Source organism: Lissotriton helveticus, chromosome 7 (genome assembly GCF_964261635.1).
Source record: "Lissotriton helveticus chromosome 7, aLisHel1.1, whole genome shotgun sequence".
NCBI lineage: Eukaryota > Metazoa > Chordata > Amphibia > Caudata > Salamandridae > Lissotriton > Lissotriton helveticus.
In genome coordinates this window covers 1917358444-1917381116 of record NC_136068.1, presented here as the reverse complement: position 1 = coordinate 1917381116, position 22673 = coordinate 1917358444, and positions in this window count along the sequence as shown.

Here is a 22673-nt window from a genome sequence, read left to right as displayed (position 1 = left end):
CAGAGAAAATCTTTTGTATCTTTTATGTAGCTTGGCAATTGGATAACAAAGTCTCGAAGGAAATGGTCCACATATTTCGAAATGTTTTCACTGATACTACCGATGGAGGACACTATCGGGCGTCCTGGTGGATCAGAGGCATTTTTGTGGAGCTTCTCTTCTGCATGAATCGAATCCTTTTCTTGCAAAGAATGCTAACGTTACTTTGTTCTTCTTACCTCAGCCAGGGCCGGCTCTAGGGGGCATGTGCAAGCTGTGCAACTGCACAGGGGCACCAAACTTCAGGGGCCACCGCACCAATAGATATCCTTAATTTAATAATACTCTAAGGATGGATACATATTTGCGTTGCGGCCCCTGGCATGGATTTGTTGCCTCCGGCTCTGTTCCACTGTAGCAGTGTTTTTTGCAATGATGTCTATGTTTCACAGCACTCAATGTTTTTCTCTTTGTTTATTATTTTTTACATGAACCACAGAACCCAGGGGCAAGCAGAATACAGGGACCGAGTCGGCGGGTGAACCACCACTTACACAGTGCTCCTCTACTGAGGATCCTGCTGCTGTCCCCAGTAAGTCCAACAGTGCTTGTTTTTTCCTCTGTAATGTGTCTGCTTTGGCAATTGACAGCAACCAAGTATGCATCCAGAATGATGTTTGTCTAGTATTTTTGTAAACGTTAGTATACCACTACTAGTCTTGTGGGTATTCTATCTCCTATGGAGTTATATACATATTACACAACTATGTAACTATGCACACGAAAATTGGATGTTGGTACTGATAGGCAGGTTGGACCTTACTTACACCTCAGTCACAGAACTCTGAGGAACGCACAATTCACTGAACGACAGCCTATATGGCCTGAGTCATTGGTCAATTATTCAATTCACACTCCTGAACCCCAATACCAAGATGCTGAATGCTTTTAGTACACAAACCGTTACCTAAGAAACCCCCTTTTGCTCACTCACTCGTGTGAGTCTCCAAGACAACAGACACTGAAAATAAACTTCAGAGTCAAAGTGGTCATTCAAAAGCTTTATTTTGTTAGAAGTAAGTAAGTAACATCAATGTTTTTAAGTTGTTCCGTCAAATACGTTGAAGGGCCCACCAGAAAAAATCCAGAGTTAAAAAAGGCATAATAAAGTAATCAACATTTTTACAGCTACTAGTGCACAATAGGGAAATGTGGCAACTATCGGAGACCTCTCACCAACGTATACTGGTCAGATATTCCTCTTTTTTTGTAAGCTATGGAAATGTCCGCTTCGTAGAAGGCAATCTTCTCATCTGCCGAAAAATAATGACAAAAGTGGTGCACGTTAGACAGTATGAAATACATTTATGCCAGTTTTATGCAGCCATGCTAAAAAGAAGTTGTAACCTGTAAGCAAACTCTATTCCACAATCCACATAGAAAACTTAAATACGGGCCCTTTTACTTTCCCACCTCTTCAGGTGTATGCATTGAACAATGATGTGTTGCCTCAGAGCGTCTTCTCGTACTGCGCAACAAGCTGCGAGTTAACATGCGCAAAACTGGATACATTGATGTACAAAGGTTACATAGTTGACTTCCAATTTCCAAGGACTAGAGTAGCAGGACAGATGAGATGAGCTTGGGTACCATACCATAACAATGAATGCTAGTAATATGTGTAGTGACTCTGCTGTACTATGCAATGTGGACTCATACTGATTACGTACGTTGTACTTAACTGTTTTGAAGAACTCCATTCTTGGTGAACAAGTACAAAGGGGGCTGTTCATCCATCTAAAAAGGTGTACTTATTTTTATAGGTGCAGAACCCTTACCATCGACCAGTGCCGACGGGGACAGCGGCGCAGCTTCAGCGATCCCGGCGGGGACAGGAGGAACAGAGGCACCTACACCAGCAGCAGTGGGGGGGGAGCCAACAGCGGCGGGCGATGGTAAGTTACATTCAATAGTGATCTGCATTACTTGGTGGGAGGGGAAAACTTTCTCACTGTACTCTACTGGCAAATAATATATGATGTTACCTTTACTTGTCATTAGCATGCTAAGCATTACCACTACAGTAATGCAAGTGGCTGATAGCAGTCGGATGCATGGGTTGTTGTTAAAGCATGTAAAGGGGAAAACACAGCTGCCAGCGTGGTTGGGAGACACACCCAATACCGGTGGTTAGTGGATAGTCTCAGCAGCAGCGGTGTTTTGGGCAAACCCAAAGGCAAGGGAAGGAGGGGACGACTGGGTGCATGGGTCGTTGCTGGTGAAACACAAACCAAATAAGGTTTGTTGCGCGGTACAAAGTATTATAGTCTTTACTAGACATGTACTACTAGCTGCCCCCTGTTAATTAATGTTACTTTGAGAGTGTTCCCGCCTTCCCGGAATCAGAGTATATAATACAAAAGGAGATATGAAAAAGACAGGTGTTCGTTCTAATGTGTGTGACCGTTGAAGTACACCCATGCTAATAGGGCAGGCATAATGCCGTGACAAAAAGTCCAAAAAATTAATAGAGGCTGTAGAATGTTCAAGATAGACGCAACACAATTTTTGGTACTCAGCTTGCTTGCTAGTGCTACTGTGCCGCCCACTATGTGTTGAATCAATGTTGTGTTCTTGATTTGCGGGGAGTTTTGATTACAACAATTCTGTTTCTTTCTTTATAGTTACTCCTTCCCAAAAACCAACAAGGAAGGAGTTGGCAGTCCGGGCCCGGCAGCGGAAACTGCAGGCAATTGTAGAGGCCTACCGCCGGCTGGTGGATCAGGCCGAGGAGGAGGAGGAGGAGGCGGCGGCAGCAGCTGCTGCCTCTTCCAATGCCCCGGGCCCCAAGCCTGCAGGACTACGTCGCCGTGGTCAGGCAGCCGCCCGCCGCCGCGTTGTAACATCTTCGGCGGCCCCCCCACAACAACAACAACATGCATGCAAGTGTAGGTGCCGTGATTTCCAAGCGAAGATTCTCCGCCGGGTAGCGAGTAAGTTGGAGGAGGAGCGGAAGAAGCTGGAGGACGGTCTAGAGGAGCGTGTGAAGATAATGGTGGACAAACACCTGAAAGCCCGCCGGCTTTGAAATGGACCCTGTTTTTTGCCCCTTTTTTAATCCTTTTGTTGGTGGGTGGGATGTGGGAGTTGGGGTGTACATTTGGGTTGAAATTTGGTTGGGGTTAGGGGAGGGTAGGGACAGCTCTGGGTCAGGGGGTTACATTTGTTATATATTTTATTTTTCTATTATCATTATGAAAATATAAAAATAAAACAAAGAGATTTTCACAAGAAAACATTTGAAATTCATTTGTGTTTGTTGGGGGGGGTGGAGGGGGGACTGTTTCACCAAATAATGTACGTTGTGCAACATGAACATGAACTACGAACGATAAATTAAGTACTGACTGCACCTGTAGTAGTAGGGTCACAAGTGCATAAATAATTTATATTATTAAATAACATGGGAAAATTGCCCATCACGTGAGTCTGAAGTTACTAGTATACTTTAATTCCATGCACATTTGCTCAGAGTCCGCTAAACAATCCTTTGCAATGTATTGCATCATTCCTTTAATATACCTGTCCTAGTTGTCAGGGAAGAGGAGCTCGTCCTCAAACTCTGTGCGTTCAGACAGAAGTAGGTCATGTAACCCAGTAGTGAGGACGTCTTCGCACTCGCTTTCTTCATCCGGCAGTGATTCACGTACTTGATAGTCTGGTGGTATGAAGCGTTGATTCATTTTTATCATTGTCAGCCGCTCCACGCTTTTGGGGGAGAGACTAGTCCTTTTCGATGTGACAATGGCACCAGCAGCACTGAAAACCCGCTCAGAAGAGACACTGGCTACAGGACAAGCCAGATACTTTATCGCCAGCCTGCTCAGCACTGGCCACTGTCTCCTTCTTTCATACCAATAGACCAATGGGCTTTGCTCCATGAACACCTCTGTTGTGTCATCCAGATAGGCCTGAACCATCCGCTCAATGTTCATTGGTGCTCAGCTTTGCTGGTCCTCTTTTCCCTTTGCAACAGCAACGGACTTACCCATCCCTTTCTGTAGAAAAAAAGCAGTTATGCTTTTGGTTGGGTCTGCTGAATCAGATCGTGTAGGTGCTGCTTTTGGTACTGTTGGTGCCTGCTAGAAAGCAGACGCACTGCTCTCATGCTGTGAAGAACTTGCGTCAGGAGTACTTGGACTGGCCTGGGCTGGCAGTGGCAGGCCTTTAAGTAACAGCCGTTCAGTTTCTAACTCATTAGCTTCCGCAGCTATGGAAGTTTTGTACTTGTCAACATCCTCATCTGAAAATGGAATTACTTTGTTACTGCTGACAAATAACTTGTACCGTGGATCCAAGATTGTTGCAGTTATGTAATGTTGACCTGACACAATATTGTTGAGCCTTACATTTGCACACAAGCGGTTGCCTAAGCCCGTGGCTAAGGTATATGCATCAACTTTTTGTTCGTCACCTTCGTATGTTTGACAGACCTCCTTCACCTGTTGCTCAAGCATGTACAACAATGGGATGGCTTGGCCCATAGTACAGTCCTCCCTGCTAACTGCACGTGTGAAGACCTCAAAGGGTTGTAGCATCTCTGTGATGCATTTAATGAGGTCCCACTGCCACATCTCAATGGTCAGGGCTTTAAGATTAACAGTAGGATCCCCTAATCTTCTTGACATGACATAAGCATTCAGTGGGATGTACTGCTCAAAGAGACGCTCAAGCATGAAATAAGTTGAGTTCCAACGTGTTGGGACCTCCTGGATGAGTGCTTTGACTGGCAACTTATGCTCATGCTGAATGACCCGTAGCAGCTTCCGTCCTTTGAAAGAATGGTTAAAGTGCGTGCATATTCTTCTGCAGATGGCCATTATGTTGCTGACTTTGGCTTCATTTTTCAGAAAGTCTTGCACGACTAAGTTTATGCAGTGTGCCAAACAGGGTACCCTGAAATAATGTCCTTCTCTCATTGCCTTCACTACATTACTGCCATTGTCGGTGGAAACAAAACCAATCTTAAGGCCTCTTGGTTTCAGCCATTCAAAGACCTTGTCGTTAAAGTCAGACAAAATGTTTTCAGCAGTATGACTTTTGTCCATACCAAACATGGCTATAGTTGCATGTCTGCGCGTGTCATTGAAAATTCCAGTTACGTCACGGAGGCCTGAAGTTAACTTGTCTTTAACACCTGCAAAAGAGATCCAGTGTGCGGTGATGCACATGAAATCTGTAGCATCGCAACTGCTCCACATGTCTGTTGTCAGGTGGATACAATGGACAACACTCTGTTGTAAGGCTTTCCCAATCAATTCCAGCACGTCGTGGTGTAGTGCTGGAACAGCCACTCGGGCAAAATAGTAGCGACTGGGAACGTTCCATTTTGGGCAGAGGGTTGCCACTAATTCCAGAAATCCAACAGCCTCAACAAATGAAAATGGGAGAAGGTCCAGTGCTAACATTTTCGCAAGTTTGGCATTGTACAAACGTGCTACTGGGTGGTTCCGCTCGTACTTTCCCTCCTGCCTTAACATGCTAGGAATGGTAAGCTGCTTTGCATGTCTTTGAGTTATGCTAGACGGACCACCTTGCATCGCAGACTTTGCACTCCTTGGTGTCTCCAGCTGACTCTGGTGCCACTGAGAAGTTGCTGATGCGGCGGATGCGGACTTTACCACTCCAGTGCTGGCGACAGGGGTCCATTGTGTACCACTCCTAGATAGAAGGTCATCGTCTCCCTCTTCTTCTACCTCCTGGTCAACCATGAGTGGACCTTGTACCACTGTATCCCCACCAACACGAGTGCTAACATTTTTTAAGCTCCCACCTGATCAAGTGTGTTTTTTTCAAATGGGTCGTTTGGCCTCCAGTCCCATAGTTTGTACCAAGCTTACCACGACTAACATTGACATGACAAATGGTGCATACAGCAATGTTCTCCTGAACTGGGTGAACCGTAAAGAAGTCCCACACTGGGGAGGTAAACTTTTGTCTCCTGCCATAGGAAGAGGAGGACCCACTGCCAATGCCGGATGGACTGGAGGATTGTGGAATTTCACTATGGGACAGCTCAGTCCTAGTACTGCCACTACCTCCTTCTGTTGAAGTGGCGCTTCTGCTGGATGTCGGATGCTGCCGGGCCTTCGCTGATGAAAAAATTGGAGCTGGTGTTACTTTGGGTGTTGAGTGTGTAGGAGTTATGCGTGGTACCTGCTCATCAGTCATTGCAGCATTTCTGGATAGGGTGAAAATGTTGGTCTCTACATCCTCTGCACCAGGAATAACGCTTGTGATGATGACAGTGTCAGACCCGTCTTTATCACCAGCAGTATCCTGCTCATCTACATCGACCTCCATAAGTTCAAGCCTGCCTGGAAACTTCCTTTTTCCTAGCATGGTCTTCTTGGGATGTCTCTCCTTTGAATGCGCAGATAGTTGTGGCTGCCAATCCGTATCAAGGTCATCGGAAGGGATGCTTTGCGAAGAACTCGATGCACTAACCCTCCTTTCCCTTGGTGAATTCAAAGGAAATAGATCACCTACAGAAGTGGCTTCCTCTTCTTCTTGCTCGGAAGGAGGCTCTACTTCCTGAACTGCCCCGACTTCGGGAGGAACAACTACTACTATTTGGTGCGGAGATGGTGGTTGTTGTTCTTGAGGAAGTACTATTGCGGGCTGGGGTTTTTCAACAACAACTGTTGCGGGCGGTGATTGTGGTTGTTCAACAACTGTTGCGGGAAGTGGTTGTGGGTGAACAACTCCTATTGCGGGCGGTGGTTGTGGTTGTTGAACATCTACTGCTGGCGGTGGTTGTTGAGCACTTCCATCTTGCGTGGATTGTGTACTACTTTGAGACAGCGATAAGTTTAGTTCTGGCTCAGTATCACTGCTCGCAAGCAGAAGGCTGGCTACCTCTTCGACCCTCATCATGTGCTTGGCCCTGGGATGCTGGCTTGCCCCCACTAATGCAGATGTGCTGGTCCCAGCTTGCACCCCAGACCCCGCTGCTGCAGGCGTACCTTTTGGGGTGCCAAAAAAGGTTTTGGGGTCCATACCAGACTTAAGTGACACTTCCTTCTGCTGTTCCTTCTTCGCAGCAACTTTCTTTGTGGTGGAGGACCTGGTAGCTTTCTTAGGGCCCATCTTCTTCTGATGTCAGTCAGCTCACAGCAGCACAAATTGCAGAGATGTCTGGTCAGATGAGTCACACACCACACGTGGCGTACAACTGAAGGACGTCCGTCTGGCAGTAGAACGAGCGATGGATGAAAAAACAACCAGCACCTCCTCAGTCTTTTTTGTGCACCTACAAGTAAAGAAGGCAGAACAACATCAGTCAAACAAGCAGTAAGGCAACATGAACAATTGAAAGACACACAGGCCAATGTATAAAAGACAAAACAGAAGACTAATAATACCAGTCCAGCAGCACCACAGCTCAAAGGCCACATGAAGTCCAGAAAGAACCAATAAAGTCAAGCAGGCCTATAGATACCAATATGGACAGAAAAAGGAGGATGCCTGCTGCACATGACAGGTTAATGTGCAAGGAATAAATAGCCCATGGCTAAGACAGAGGTTGTAAACCTAACACGGCAAAAACACATACAAACAAACCCCTGCCCAGACAACACATTGTTGAATGCAATGCCATACACACACATGCCCTAATGATGTTAATTGCATACACCGAACTAAAACAGCTACATAAAGGCAGCACCCCCGCTAACTACTACCTCTGGGACTCTGGCCTACTGTGAGATCAGACAGAAAGCTGGGAGTCCAATGATAAATGCACAAAGGAAGTACCTTCAAAATGGCCGCCACCACATGGCCTAGCCACCACCAGCAACATGAAAAGTAAAAGAAAAAAGAAGACAGACAATAAATGCCTCTGGGAAAGGGACAATGCTTTGTTTTGTTTCACAAAGTAGCCGCAACGCTGCCCACGTGGTCAGCCCACCCACAAACAAGAAGACAGACACAGTAATTGTTCCAGGCTCCAAAAACTACAACCAAATGACAAATTCTGTTTTTTTGGGTGCACAAGAAAGACCTGCAACATTTTCGAGAAACTTTTATGCAACTCGGGACATATTGTCCGCGAGAATGCAAAATCGGCGGGTTCGGCAGCGCGAAAAGAAGAAAATGTCGTTTTCGCGTTCCCGAGCAAGTACATTGAGCGCGCGAACAAGACAAAAAATGTAATGTCGCGTCAAGAGTTGATTAACTTTAATGCACCTATGGCTATGAGTAGTAGTAACTCTGCCCTACTGCCACAATACAATAGTCAAAAACCTTGGATGCCTATGGCAAAAGCACAAAGGAAGGACACACAAAATGGCCGCCAACATAGGGCCTGGCCACCAACAACAACATGGCAAAATCACAAAGGATGTATACACAAAATGGCCTCCACCACATGGCCTGGCCACCAACAACAACATGGCAAAATAAATCACAAAGGAAGCATACACAAAATGACCACCACCATAGGGCCTGGCCACCAACAACAACATGGACAACTTTACAAAATGGCCTCCACCACATGGCCTGGCCACCAACAACAACATGGCAAAATGAATCACAAAGGAAGCATACACAAAATGGCCGCCACCACATGGCCTGGCCACCAACAACAACATGACAAGAAAGAGAAGACAGACAATGGCAAAGGGACAATGCTTTGCTTCACAAAATGGACACACCACACCACCGCCCAAATTGGTCACCCCACCCAAAAAAAAATAAAAAATTATATAGAGGACAGAAAATGGAAGTGGTCCATGCTCCAAAAAGAGAAAACTACAACCAAATGACAACATAACATAAATGAGGACTTTTTGGGTGCACAAGAAACACCTGCAACATTTTCGAGAAACTTTTATGCAACTCGGGACATATTGTCCGCGAGAATGCTAAATCGGCATGTTCGGCAGCGCGAATGGAATAAAAAGTCGTGTTCGCGTTCCCGAGCAAGTACATTGAGTGCGCGAACAAGACAAAAAATGTAAGTTCAAGTTCTCACACTGTGCGAAGTTACCAAAACTACCCAAGCTGTATTCCTAGGGTTACCTAATGGCAGAAATTGACAGAGTATTTAAAGTTTAAACACACCCAAAACATGAAATACCCCACACATAAAAATAAGATTTTCTATATCAATCCAAGCCATCCATGATTTTCACATTAAGGGTACACCACAAAAACAGTTAATTAACTTTCATGACCCTATGAGTAGTACCTATGGCCTACTGCCAGAGTAGGCCACAAGGTTGGAGGCCTATGGCAAGAGCAAAGTGGCTGGAAACATAAAATGGCCGCCAACACATGGCCAGGCCAACCACAGAAAGTTAATACAATGAACTCAAGCATGCCTACACACTAACTACATGGGGTACTAGGGTCAGATATTGCCTTAAAATTTAGAAACATTTTAAATTCCACAAACAGAAATTCCACAACAGACATTGCTAGTGCATAATGAACATAATCCAATGCCATCCATGATGTTTGTTTACAAACTGGAATAAACATTTAAACACAGACTACAGAAACATGATTGGACCCATGGGTACCTCTATATGAAGCCTGGATGCAAGTTAAAAAAAAAATACAATTTGGGACCTCATGAAAGTACAGGCCTCCATCAATAATTTAATTCCAGGATTGAATACTGTAGTTAAAAAAAAATCAAATCAAACAAGCACAAGTCTACATCACTCATACATTACACAAACTTACTTGAAAAAGAGAATTCCAATTCAAAAAGTCCTCATTAAATCCAAGGTAAATCAGTAATGCAGCCAACACAGACAGAAAGTGATCCTTCCAGCTCAAAATCCAAAGGAAAGTGAGCACCACATGGACAAAGCACTGGGAGGAGCCTGGTGGACAGGAACAGGAAGTTGTAAACTCAAGAGCCCTTCCTCCTTACTCTTCAAAACAAGAGTAGAAACAAAAAGAGGGCTCCTTCCCCCCTATAAATAAAGCCAAAGGTACAACTTTAAGGTTTTTTGCTTTTTTTTCCTAACCAAAATGGTAATTTATTATGGTTTTAACATGCTCGCGAGTTATTCTGTGCAAGAATGCAGTTTCTGCGTGTTCGGCAACTCGATCTTACCAAAAAGCATCCTCGCGCATCCTTATGACGCTATCGCGCATCCAAATGACGTTATCGCGTTCGCACAGTCGCACGGGACTGTGCGAGAGTGTTTCCAAACATGGTGGCACAAGCGACCAGGAAAAAACGAACGCAGAACGAAGGTAAGCCATTGCCGCGCACGCGATAATGTTATTCAGCGCGCGAGAACTACGCTACGCACCGGATCGCGGAGTAATCGACAGCTACGCGTTCTCCGCGGAACGCGGAGCTGCCGAAACTCCGCAAGCTCCGCGAACGGAGCGTAGTTCTTCGCCCAGGGTTACTTTGCACCGTATGGCGGTCACAGCTGAAGAGGCAGAAAAACTGTCGCACTACCTGAGCACCACACGGAAGAAGCCTGCCATGTGCACTCCCCCAAGGATGCACCTAGGGAGCTGGGCAGGTGTCACAAGGACCCTTCTGGCATCCCAATCGTTATCCAGAGGCCGGTCTACCTGCAGTGAAAGATGGAGCTGTGATTCCAGACAACAATTCTGCCTTTCATTAATGCACTCGTCTCAGCACAGGTGGGAACTGTCAGAGGTCACTCCTGAGATGGAGACAATATATTTGTGTAATCAAGCAAACTGCACCAGTTTGCACCAGACAGACCTAGTTAAAGCCCGCTTTCTGCATTATCAGCCTCAGACTTACAATGAACTAAAGTGCCTGGAGGCTGAGATGCTCATGGAATAGTTTCAAGAAGGGGATAATGTTCAAGAGTTTGAGCATTGAAATCCCAAGTTTCGGAGAAAAGATAATACGCAGATTAAACAAAAAGAAGGAAAGAGCAGAAAAGGCATGAGAAACAGCTGAGAAGTGGGGAGAGGGAGACAGAGAGAGAAAAGGAGAAAGAGAGAGAAATAGAGAGGGAGAGAAAGAGAAAGAGAGGGAGGGAGGGAAGGAGAGAGAGGCACCAATAGAGAAAGGGTAGAATGCTGGTAGAGGCTTAAGAACTAACCACCCCATGCCCCTTCCACTCATCTCTTTGTCCATAACATACACTCAGCCATGCAAGGGAGTAGGGGAGATAAGAGCAGAGAACATAAAACACTTAGGCTCTAGAAAGTATGACCCCAGAGCAGTTATCTCAGTGCACACCTCTGGAATGGTCTCATCAAGCATGCAGCAGGAGTGATGCCTGCAAGAGCCAGAGCCACTGTCTAAAGCAATAACAACACACTAAGATGATGGACGGATTGCTGAACAAATCAACTATTCACTTCAGTACAGAGATCTGGGCCTAAATCCATCTTTTTTTGCTCACCATGCCATTCCAATTTGGACCTAGCCACATGCAAAACAGTCTTTACCGTGCTCCATATGGGAACAGTCCAGCTCGAACTGCCAGGCCAGGTTCTCTCTGGACCAGAACTCATCATCCTGGGACCCGTTTCGGGCTATCACCCCTCATCAGGCAGGCAGGCTTGAATCCAATGGGAGGGGTGAAACTTAGGGAGAAAATAGGAACAGTTTGAGAACAAAACATGGTAGGCAAACTGCTGACCAAGAAGCCCAACAACTCACAATGTTGCTAAAGATGCAAACCCTGGAAGCGTTCTCCTAGAAGAATGTGTGTCACAAGAAGCCCTGGATATCCTTCCCCATCAACCTAGAATCACTCCTTATTCAGCCAGCACAGCAGCCCCACCAACTAAACTTCCAGAGTTGAGAGGAAGACTGGGGAGAGTGGCTATGTTGAGCACAAGTCCTGTCTTACTCACAGACTCTGGTAAGGCATGCAACATCCTGACAGGCAATGATGGCAGCTTCTATTTGTCTGCCCCGATATCCCTGTCGAGTGTCTCAGAATCCAAGCAAGTCAGTCCTGAAGATCTTGTATGAATTTGAGCTTACTTGTGACATTCAGAAGATCATTTAGAAAGAGTAAGCACCATCCAGTAGCCTACGCTCAGTGGCAATGAGGCTGTGGCACAGTTCTGTGCATCAGTTATGGAGTAGATAGCTTGTCTGAACTTAACTTGCCCCGAGCTGGAAGCCTCTGCGAGTGTCCAGTACACCAGCAGAGTCTTCGGGCAACCATAGACATTTGGTGTGATGAGAACTATGAGATGATGGGTATTTACGAGCACTAGCCGTCAAGTTTTATCTCTTGAGGTCATGATACAGCTCTGCTGCATTGGGCAGTATCCACAATGCAATCTCAGTTGAAAGCTTTTAGGGACCTCACTAGCCAATGCAGGACTTTGGACCCAACTATTCTAATGGTTCGCTTCTAGAATTTTGGAGTGATAAGTGCTGTGGTTTACAAAGTGGACACTTGCCATGAGGTCTGTGGATAAAATATTTTATTTACCAAGTTAATAGGTGCTTTCGGCAACAAACCTGCCTTTTGCATGAGTTTTAATTAATAGAAAAATAAAAGAATACAAATCTGGAAGGCAGAAAGAAGGGGAGTGAAAAAATAAAGAATATGTGGATGAGATGTTTGATAGATGAGATATTAAACCTAACTTCAACTGCTTGAGGCTCCCTTCCTCCGGTGGTGGCCTCCACAAATAAAGGGTGTTGGGGTTGTTGAAGTGAACGCTGGAGGGGTAACACCGGAGGGGGAGAGTGGGGGGGAAGAGGGTACACAGGTGTGTTTTAAATTAAATGAAACTTTATTGCATGATTTGATAAAACCTTTGCAAACACCGCAAATAAAAATATTGCAGTAATTACATTTGTTAAAAGAACCCTGGTTCCTGTAGATAAAAGCACCCGACATCCCAATTTGTAAAACTCTCTTGTAAGTGCACTGTCCATAAATCCTGTAACGGTGTTCCCTTAAGGGAAAACTGTAGTCCTTGTTGATGTAGGGGGGGGTTTAGAATATATTTAACACAAATAATAACTTCACTTAAGGTTTAAGGTGCCGGCCGCCTCCTGCGTTGTGCTTCCTCTTCTCTTGGGGCCACGTCACAGACTTCCATCCAATCCCTGTGCTGCTCTCCTGCTCTGAGAGCAGCGTCGGGATGGGCCTGAGGAGGCTGAAAAGACGCTCCGCTCAGGCCAGGGGGTCTGTGGGGGTTTCTCCAGCCCGACTGTTCAATGCAGCCAGGCTGGAGAAACCTAAGTGCACATGTGTGTTTTGGTCGGTCTGAGACGGCCGGCCAAACACATATGCTCACTGAGGGAGTGCACATAATACTCACTCCTCCTCCCGTGCCCCGCCCCTCCCTGCACAAGCTGGCGCAGAGTCGGCAAAATAAAAATAAAGCTATGCCAGACATTGTTTTATTTTTCATTGGCAGGCTCTGAGCCAGGCAGCGGGGTGACGCTCATCCGCCATTGCGGAGGAGCCACTGCTGTCTTCATACTGTTAACAATAATGGGATTTTTAGATTTCTTCCTCAATTTACTTTGCTGTTTCAAGGTCAAGAGTGATGAAGCCCTCACACCTGCTACTGAGGATACCATTTCTTAGATTTTTGGTAAAGGGAACCTATCAACCATTACAAATGTATTGAGTGCCGTTAAGTCTATGCACAAACATAATTCACCTGCCGATATACGTACATCTAGTATGGGTACCATCAAGATAGTACACTCCACTGTTTCAATATTTGCTTCCTGTTTCAACTATTGTTATTCTGTTTACACTTCTTCTGTGACATTCTGTGACATACCCCGAACTATAGCTATGACTGGGACTAACCCTTCTTTGATATGGATGTTCAACAGTGGGCCCATTCATATGGGTTGTGAGGACACCCCCACCCTTTTTCCCAGCAAGAAGAGTGTCTGTCAAGCTGGAAAAAGGTCAGCCTTACAGACACTGTTCTTGCTCAGGTCAGGCACCAGGAGCTAGACATGTACTAAATGCGCATGCTCCTGGCTGCCTGAGATGAACATTGCCAGGCTGAGGATATCACAGCGTTGTGAGCCTGACCTGCTCAGCCTGGCAAAAGTGCCTCAAGGCCCGCCCCCTCTTGATGATGGGGAGCGTCACTGATTGCCTCAAACATGGGCACTTCAGTTTTAGACCCTCAAGTCAATCAGTACACCTCATCACAGCGTGAGGTGGGGTCAGCAGACTCACTGGCTCATCTCACTTTGCGACCTTAGGTCAGCCAACGAGGAAAGGCAGCAGTACCCTCCCTCCTGGGACCTCCGTAGCTTACCTCTCTACAGTGAAGGTATGTTTTATATGTTCTTTTATGTTTGATGCATGTGTTTGTGTATGTATGAATGTATATTTGTTACTGAGTGTTGTGAATGGGTGTGTGTGTATGCACGTGTGTGAGTGCATGGTTGTGAGTGAGTGTGTAAGTGGCCTCCTGCCCCCTCCCTGGTTAAATTACTGGCTGCCACTGTGGATTTTGCATACAAAACATCATTTCAGAAGCCCAGAATTGTCTCTTGTAATGTAAAGAAAGTTTAATAACATTGTGCATTTAAGTTAAAGTTTGTGTTTGACTTTGTGTATTGTTCTGGTAGTCATCCTTTTATTGCTTTTATCACACCCTAGGATGAACTTGTGAATGCCATTGCGAATTTGTAATGCCCATCTCACAGATGTATCAATATGTCTAGGCATGCTTGAATTTTATGCCAAATTCATCAAAACATTTGCTTCGAAAACCGAGGCAAAGAAACATTTATTGGGGAAAGGTGTCAAATTCACATGGTCAGACTAATGTGCGATTGGAATTCAAGGTGGTGAAGTGGGAGTTGGAAGGGATTCCAAGGCTCCAAAATTTGGAGCCTAATGAGAAATGTGGTGTCAAGTGTTAAGGACTTAAGAGCAGTTTTAGTGCAGTTTTCTCAGACTATGACACTTAGAACAGTAGCATTGAAGGTGGCAGGAAGAGGATATTCAGTAACAGACCATGAGGCTCTGGATGTAATGTGGGGCGTAACATTTATTTTATTTCTTGGTTGGATTACAATTTGTAGTTTAGACAGACCTTAAGCTGTTGAGGTTTTTACCAAAAGAGATTTTGATTTTGTTTCTTCTCACATACCTAAATGGATAATCCCTTTGCAATAATTCTCTTTCCAAGTTAACCACATCCGAGGACCATACAAAACAGTGATGGACAGCCTGTCTCGTTTTATGAAGGATGAGAATGTGACCATGGACGGTGGGCTGGTGAAAGATGCTCTTGGTGTGCTCAGTAACGTGGTCTTCAATGTCACGTGAAGAGTGGGTGGAGGAGGCGAGTAAGACTATCATCCTAAAAGAGGTTAAAGCCAAATTAATGCGGGGATAGGAGCATAAACAAACTTAAGCAGTAGCGGCTGGCAGGGAACGGAAGGGGAGGGTCAGGAGGGGAGGGGGGGTTTGCAGGGGATTCCTTGCTTCACTTTGTGCTGACCAGTCGCTGGGCTGCCGTGTTGCCGCATTTGCTGGGCTTCTCTGCCTCCCTTGTTTAACTGCTCGCGGTACCCGCTGCGCGGGTCCCGCTTCGCCGGAGGCATTTCCTGCACAGCGCTACTGCTGTAAATCACCTTCTGGGCACTGAGACCTGCAGGGCTGCGAGCGTGTTGTGGGCGCAGGACTCCAAGTCCCAGGAGCGCCCACAACTCCCAATTGCCAACACCTGGGACGCTCTCCCTGCAGGCTCCTCCCCTGGTCTGAGAACGCGGAGAAAAGCTGTTTCTTCATCTGCATTGGCGGATTCCTTGCTTCACTTTGTGCTGACCAGTCGCTGGGCTGCCATGTTGCCGCATTTGCTGGGCTTCTCTGCCTCCCTTGTTTAACTGCTCGCGGTACCCGCTGCGCGGGTCCCACTTCGCCGGAGGCATTTCCTGCACAGCGCTACTGCTGTAAATCACCTTCTGGGCACTGAGACCTGCAGGGCTGCGAGCGTGTTGTGGGCGCAGGACTCCAAGTCCCAGGAGCGCCCACAACTCCCAATTGCCAACACCTGGGACGCTCTCCCTGCAGGCTCCTCCCCTGGTCTGAGAACGCGGAGAAAAGCCGTTTCTTCATCTGCATTGGCGGATTCCTTGCTTCACTTTGTGCTGACCAGTCGCTGGGCTGCCGTGTTGCTGCATTTGCTGGGCTTCTCTGCCTCCCTTGTTTAACTGCTCGCGGTACCCGCTGCGCGGGTCCCGCTTCGCCGGAGGCATTTCCTGCACAGCGCTACTGCTGTAAATCACCTTCTGGGCACTGAGACCTGCAGGGCTGCGAGCGTGTTGTGGGCGCAGGACTCCAAGTCCCAGGAGCGCCCACAACTCCCAATTGCCAACACCTGGGACGCTCTCCCTGCAGGCTCCTCCCCTGGTCTGAGAACGCGGAGAAAAGCCGTTTCTTCATCTGCATTGGCGGATTCCTTGCTTCACTTTGTGCTGACCAGTCGCTGGGCTGCCGTGTTGCCGCATTTGCTGGGCTTCTCTGCCTCCCTTGTTTAACTGCTCGTGGTACCCGCTGCGCGGGTCCCGCTTCGCCGGAGGCATTTCCTGCACAGCGCTACTGCTGTAAATCACCTTCTGGGCACTGAGACCTGCAGGGCTGCGAGCGTGTTGTGGGCGCAGGACTCCAAGTCCCAGGAGCGCCCACAACTCCCAATTGCCAACACCTGGGACGCTCTCCCTGCAGGCTCCTCCCCTTCCTTTGCAGGCAGCTTAATTTTGACGTGAGTGTTCCGCAGCGCGGGAGCGCCGGGAGAAGCCCGGGACAAGGGCGGGACCGTCTGTGGCCGTCCGGGGCCGGAGGAGGCCGGGCTGGGCCACCTCTCTTACATGTTATTTTGAATAAGCCAAGGTACTGTGTGGAACTAGGAAAATCCTTTTTTATTGACACTGACTGTTACCGATTTCTTTGACACAGGAAAAGGGTTAGAACTTGCTTATTTAAATTAATGCAGGCTCTCGTCGACTAATTGAAACTGTTTTATGTTGTATAGTTTGTAATGATTGTTACTACATAATAGTTCTGTTATCTGTGTGTCCTAGCTTGACCATACTTATTAGACTATTGAGTGTTATATTTGACCCTTGCTAGTATTCTTGAGCTCTATAAACATGCCTAGAAAATCGGCCTCTGCGACGTCAGAGCCACTTAATACTTTAGATTCCTTTCTAGTGCAACTGGTGAAGAAAAAAAATAATGAGAGAAGGGAATCCCTAGGCTTGAGCCAATCCCCTATCTTGCGCCCACCGAGTCCTGCCCCTGATGCACAATTGTTTGGGATTCGGTCTCCTGACCCCACAATTTTGACTCCTGATATAAATTCCCAAGCTATTAGCAACATGGTAGAAAATTCTGACTTGTTAATTGATCTCTCACTACATGTAGTGTCTGATTCCGAGCAACAGCACAATGCCACAGCAGAAGCTTTGCCACTTCCGTCACCTGCTGCCCGGCCAGTGAGAAACTGCAGAAAGTCTCAAGCTAAACGTGGGGCTAAGCAGGCAGGAAAGAAAAAGGCCACTTCGCCACCTAGACACAAAGTGAGAAATGTGGAGCATGAAGACCCAGAAGAGTTTAGGCAAATCATTGATGACGACCTATTCAATAGGATCTCGGAAATGATTGACATTAAAATTAGGACCATCATTAAGCCACTCATTGGGAAAATAGACAAATTAACAGCAGAAGTAAAAAAGATGGGTGGGTCGCAAACTAAGGTGGTTAATGATCTGGAAAATTTAGCCTCCCATGTTATTAAACCAGTAGTCACAGCTGAGGTGGGCACAGGCCCTGATACATGCTTCATAGAAGGCCAAGTACAGCCCACTTTGGTAGGGCAGTTATCATCACCTGACCCAAGCCAGGTTGTCATAAGAGAGCCGCCAACTTTAGCTCCTGCTGTCCCAGCACCACTGAACTCAGGGGAGGATTCAACGCATTTTATCTTGGCAGCCTCACCCCTAGTCTTAGTATTAGCAAATGTTCCAGTCTTACTCCCTGAGCAAAAAGAAACCTCTCAAGGATTAAAAGATAAAGCTCTACACTGGCTCTCCAATAATATGCATATGGCATCCCAGGGTGTTGACCAGTTAGCAGGGGAAATTGTCACGACAAAGAGGGTACCTTGGATTGGGAATAAGCAAAAGAAATTTAAAGGGGACTGCGTAGTTGTAAATTTTGCCAGCGCAGAGGTATTACCAAATATCCTTACTAATATCTTCCCGCCCCAACGTAGAAGCGGTTCTATAATTCCGCTTACCCTGAAATTTTTTTATAATAAAAATCATAATGTGACTTCCCCTAATATTCCCAGGCCTAGAAGGCATGCAAGAGCCATTTATTGGGGTGGGGAAAATAGATTTAGATTCAACAACGATCATCCACATTCGATGATTAGCCATGGGACAGGGCAATATAACTTCCCGATTGGGCAAATGGCCAGAACCCCGGGTACAAATTGGCCCAACACAAATAGGTGGGGGCAAGTACCCCGGGATTTGATAATGGAGGATATGGACACGGCTTTATGGCCAGGCCGGGTAACGAACAGTTTTTGATGCGCCCCAATACTCCTCAGCCTGTGTGGAACACAGTAGTGAACGGCTGGGGTCAGGCGGCCACCCCATTTGATTGGGGTCTCGGAATAGGGAATAGGTACGGAGTCTTGGCCAATTTAAATGACTGCGATTGACATATAGAGGGTACGATTCCGGGAAATAACGATTTTAATCAGCAAGCAGAATGGAATAGCCCACATATTAATGGATTATTTCCTGATGAGCTCATCCCTCAGATAGGGCAGGGAGAACAAATTATACTTAGACACGATCACCCTCCTATGTCAAATTTGCCTGAGCACTGTGTGATTCAGTGCATCGCAGGAGATAAGCCACAGAGCCTACCGAAAGCAGGTTCAAATGATCTAACTCAACCAATGCTTAATAATGCAGGGGTATTGGCGGGGTATTCTGAACCTAAGTTATCCAGAGACCCGTGCAAGTTGATAAGTTGGAATATAGCAGGGTTAAACGGTAAGCGACAGGACAAGTTATGGTCAAACTTTGTTTTAGGTTACCATATTATTGCTCTCCAGGAAACCTGGGATACCTCTGCCAACCTTTGGTGGGATGGGTTTATAAGTTTTACCAAACCAGCTGCTCCCAGTCGTATGGGGAGGGCAAAGGGAGGCCTGTTGCTCTTGTTCTCATTAGATTTAAAGGGTAGTTGTAGGGAGATTAGCACCAACTCCCCAAACATCTTGATGGTCGAAAGAGTGACAAACAACAGTAGCAGGACTATTTTTGTAAATTTTTACAATTCAGGGAATTGCGACCATAGAGGTCAAAATATTACCAATCTGGACAATATTTTAAATTTGGCCAGTCAGAATACTAAGCTTGATACTGAATACATTTTATTAGGTGATTTTAATATTCATCCATGTAACTTGTTTTGTACGAAAAATAGCATGGAAAGGGATGATGGTTTAGAGGGACCCCATTTTGAAGATACTGCAGAGGGAGAGGAGCTGGAAGATCTTCTCGCTAATTTTGATCTGCACGAACCAGATGGGGGCATTAGATTGCCAACTTTTATTGGCATTCCCCAAGGTACAACCATAGACTACATATTTATATCCTTGGGAATCTTAAACCGGGTAATTTCTTATCGCACAGTTCAATCACATTTCAGCGATCATAATCCAGTTGAATTAGAAGTAGCGTGGGGAGGCCACATGGGTCTATCCCCGTTGATAATAAGATCTGGCCACCATCTGAAGACTTCTGATCAAGGTAGACGCTTGAAATGGGTCAAGGTGGTACCGGAGAAATTTTATGCTGAAAATTATGTTAAAATTAAGGATAAGGTGGAGATTTGTAAAAATCCATGTGCCCAGGGTCAAGAAATTGTCGAGGCATTTGAAGGAATATGTGGGCAGGTATCACAGGATCTCATGGCAAAGTCAAAAAAAGGAACCCCAGGAATTAAGCGCTGGTTTGATTCAGCCTGCTCCAAAGCACATAGATCACTGCTGGTAGCCCTTAAAAATACCCCAAGGGTAAAATGCGAGATTACCAGATTTAGGAAGATCTATAAGTTAGCTGTTAAAAAACGGAAAGACACTATCAAACAAGAAGCTTGGGACAGTCTTATTTCGGTGGCTGTCCTGAAAGATAGTAAAAAATTCTGGGAGACCATTAAACAGCCCTTTTTCTCGGATGACAGCAATGAATCTATGGACTGTGTCGTCTCCGAGGATAAATGGCTGTCACACTTCAAAAATGTCTATGGGGACACTGGTGATGCCACGAATGATGCTCCGCTGAAAACCTCAGTCATTCGCCCCATCCTTTTTAACCGAAATGAGGTGGAAAAAGCTATTTTGGCCACCAAAAAGCACAAGGCACCGGGCCCTGACGGTGTGCCTGCTGATTTTTTCTTGTACTCTCCAAAACTGTGGGCTGAAGTTCTGGCAAACGTGTTTAATGCCGTTAACGGTAATTCTGCACCTGCCTCTTGGGATACCTCTACCATTGTTCCCATTTTTAAAAAGGGTTTGCGGGATGATCCAGCCTGCTATAGGCCTATATCCCTCCTGGACTCGTCAGTGAAAATTTTAGGCAGAGTTCTTTTAACCAGGCTGAGGGAGAATGTAGAGTACTGTGGTGGGTTGGCTGAAATTCAATATGGTTTTAGGGAAAGAAAGGGCACCATTGAACAGTGCGTCAACTTACATCTGCTCATCTCCAAATACACTGTGGCCAAGGAGGGGTCCGTATATCTTGCATTTATGGACCTCTCCTCGGCTTTTGCCCTAGTCAATAGGTCGAAGTTGTGGGCCATCTTGTTGGAGATGGGTGTAGACGAGGCCTTGGTCATTTTTATAGCTTCCCTGCATCAAGAACTCACCTCTAGTGTACGCGTGACAAACGAGGGCAGGTGTACCACTCCCTTTAGATCACTAAGGGGGGTGCGGCAGGGCTGCATCTTAGCCCCCTTGCTTTTCACCATCTATATTAACGGCCTGGGTGCACACCTGTGTGGCCAGGAAGCCGACGTCCCGCGTGTGGGAGCAATTAAGATCCCGGCGCTCCTATACGCGGATGACGCCGTGCTGATTGCCCGCACGGGTGTTGGCCTCCAGCGCCTTTTGAATGCATTTGGTTCGTTTATGGAGAAATTGGATCTTAAAATAAACGTTACCAAATTACACACTATGGTGGTGGGTCGAGAGTGTCGTAAGAAGAGAAACAAAACATTTACATGCAGGGGGGACACAGTCTCTAGGGTATCTACATTCCCCTATCTAGGTGTACTGTTTGACCAGAAAGGGTCCTGGGGTCCGCAGGTTAGAGCTAAGAGGTTGGCTGTTATTAGATCATCTTCTGCGCTCCTGGGCTTCGCCGGTAGGCTAGGGGCTAGGCCCATGGAAGCTATAATAAAAATTTATAACAGTAAACCCGTAGCCATTGCCTTATATGGATCCGCATTGTGGGGCTATGTAAATGTGGATCCAATACAAAAAGCGGAAAACAGATTCATCAGAACCCTACTTTCTGTTCCCCAGTCGACCCCTACGTATTCGATCCATAAAGAAGTGGGTCTACAGTTTCTTTCCGACAAGCTGAGCATGGCCCCTTTGATTTTTTGGCTGAAAATGTGGATGAATGAAGATCTCCCACTGAACCACAAGATCATGTCTGATGTGCTGTCTTTGGACAGATCCAAAAAAATCCCTTGGGTGGCTTATTTGAGCAGGGCATTTTTGGATCTTGGCCGTCCAGATCTTTTTTCCTCCCCCGAGAATATTAAGTTCCAAGATATCGAATTTGTTAAAAAGTCATTTCTGGAAAGGAAGGAAGTATGTCGTGAAGAATGTGAACTGGTAAAACCGGCAGTGAGGGACCACTGTTTATTGGTCAATTCATTATTACTTGCTCCTTACCTTGGTTTTGTTACAATCCCTTTCCATAGGTTCCTTTTAACCAAATTTAGATTTAATTTGTTACATTTTTATTTAGGTTCTTTTAAAAATTGGCAGAAACCAGAATTAGCTCCCCCCTGTAGCTGTGACCAGTTCTCAGTGCAGGATACGATGCATTTTGTTATGTTTTGTGGGTTGTTTTCAGAACCACGGAAAAAATATTTGTTGCCCATACTTAAAAAGGCCGGCTTTACTCAAGTAAGACCGGCTTTGCTTTATTTACAATTATTACCCAACCCCCATGTTACTTTTTGCATTGCTAGTTTTCTGGTAGCCGCCTCAAGGGCTAAAGCTGCCTGTCATGATTAGTTTTATAGAAAACTGCCTTTTATCTTTCTTATATTTATGTGTAAATGATATACTTTAATTGTATGTCAAATTGTTATTCATGTAATGTTTTTTATGTATTCAGGATAGTTTTATAAGTAATGTATTTTATCTTTTTTGCTTTGTATGGCTTTTGAGTAAGCCGAATAAAGTTATTCTGACTGACGGGATTGCGGGGTATGTGACAAAATACAAATTTACAATAAACACACCTCCTTGCTACGTTTCTCTCCTCGGTCGTCCTTCGTCGTCTCTCCAGCCAGATTCTGGAAGCACACACACTCCCTGCCCTAAGCCAATCACAATTCTGCAATGCAGCATTGTGATTGGTCTGAGCACCTTGAATCAGCGCTCAGACAGGGAATAGG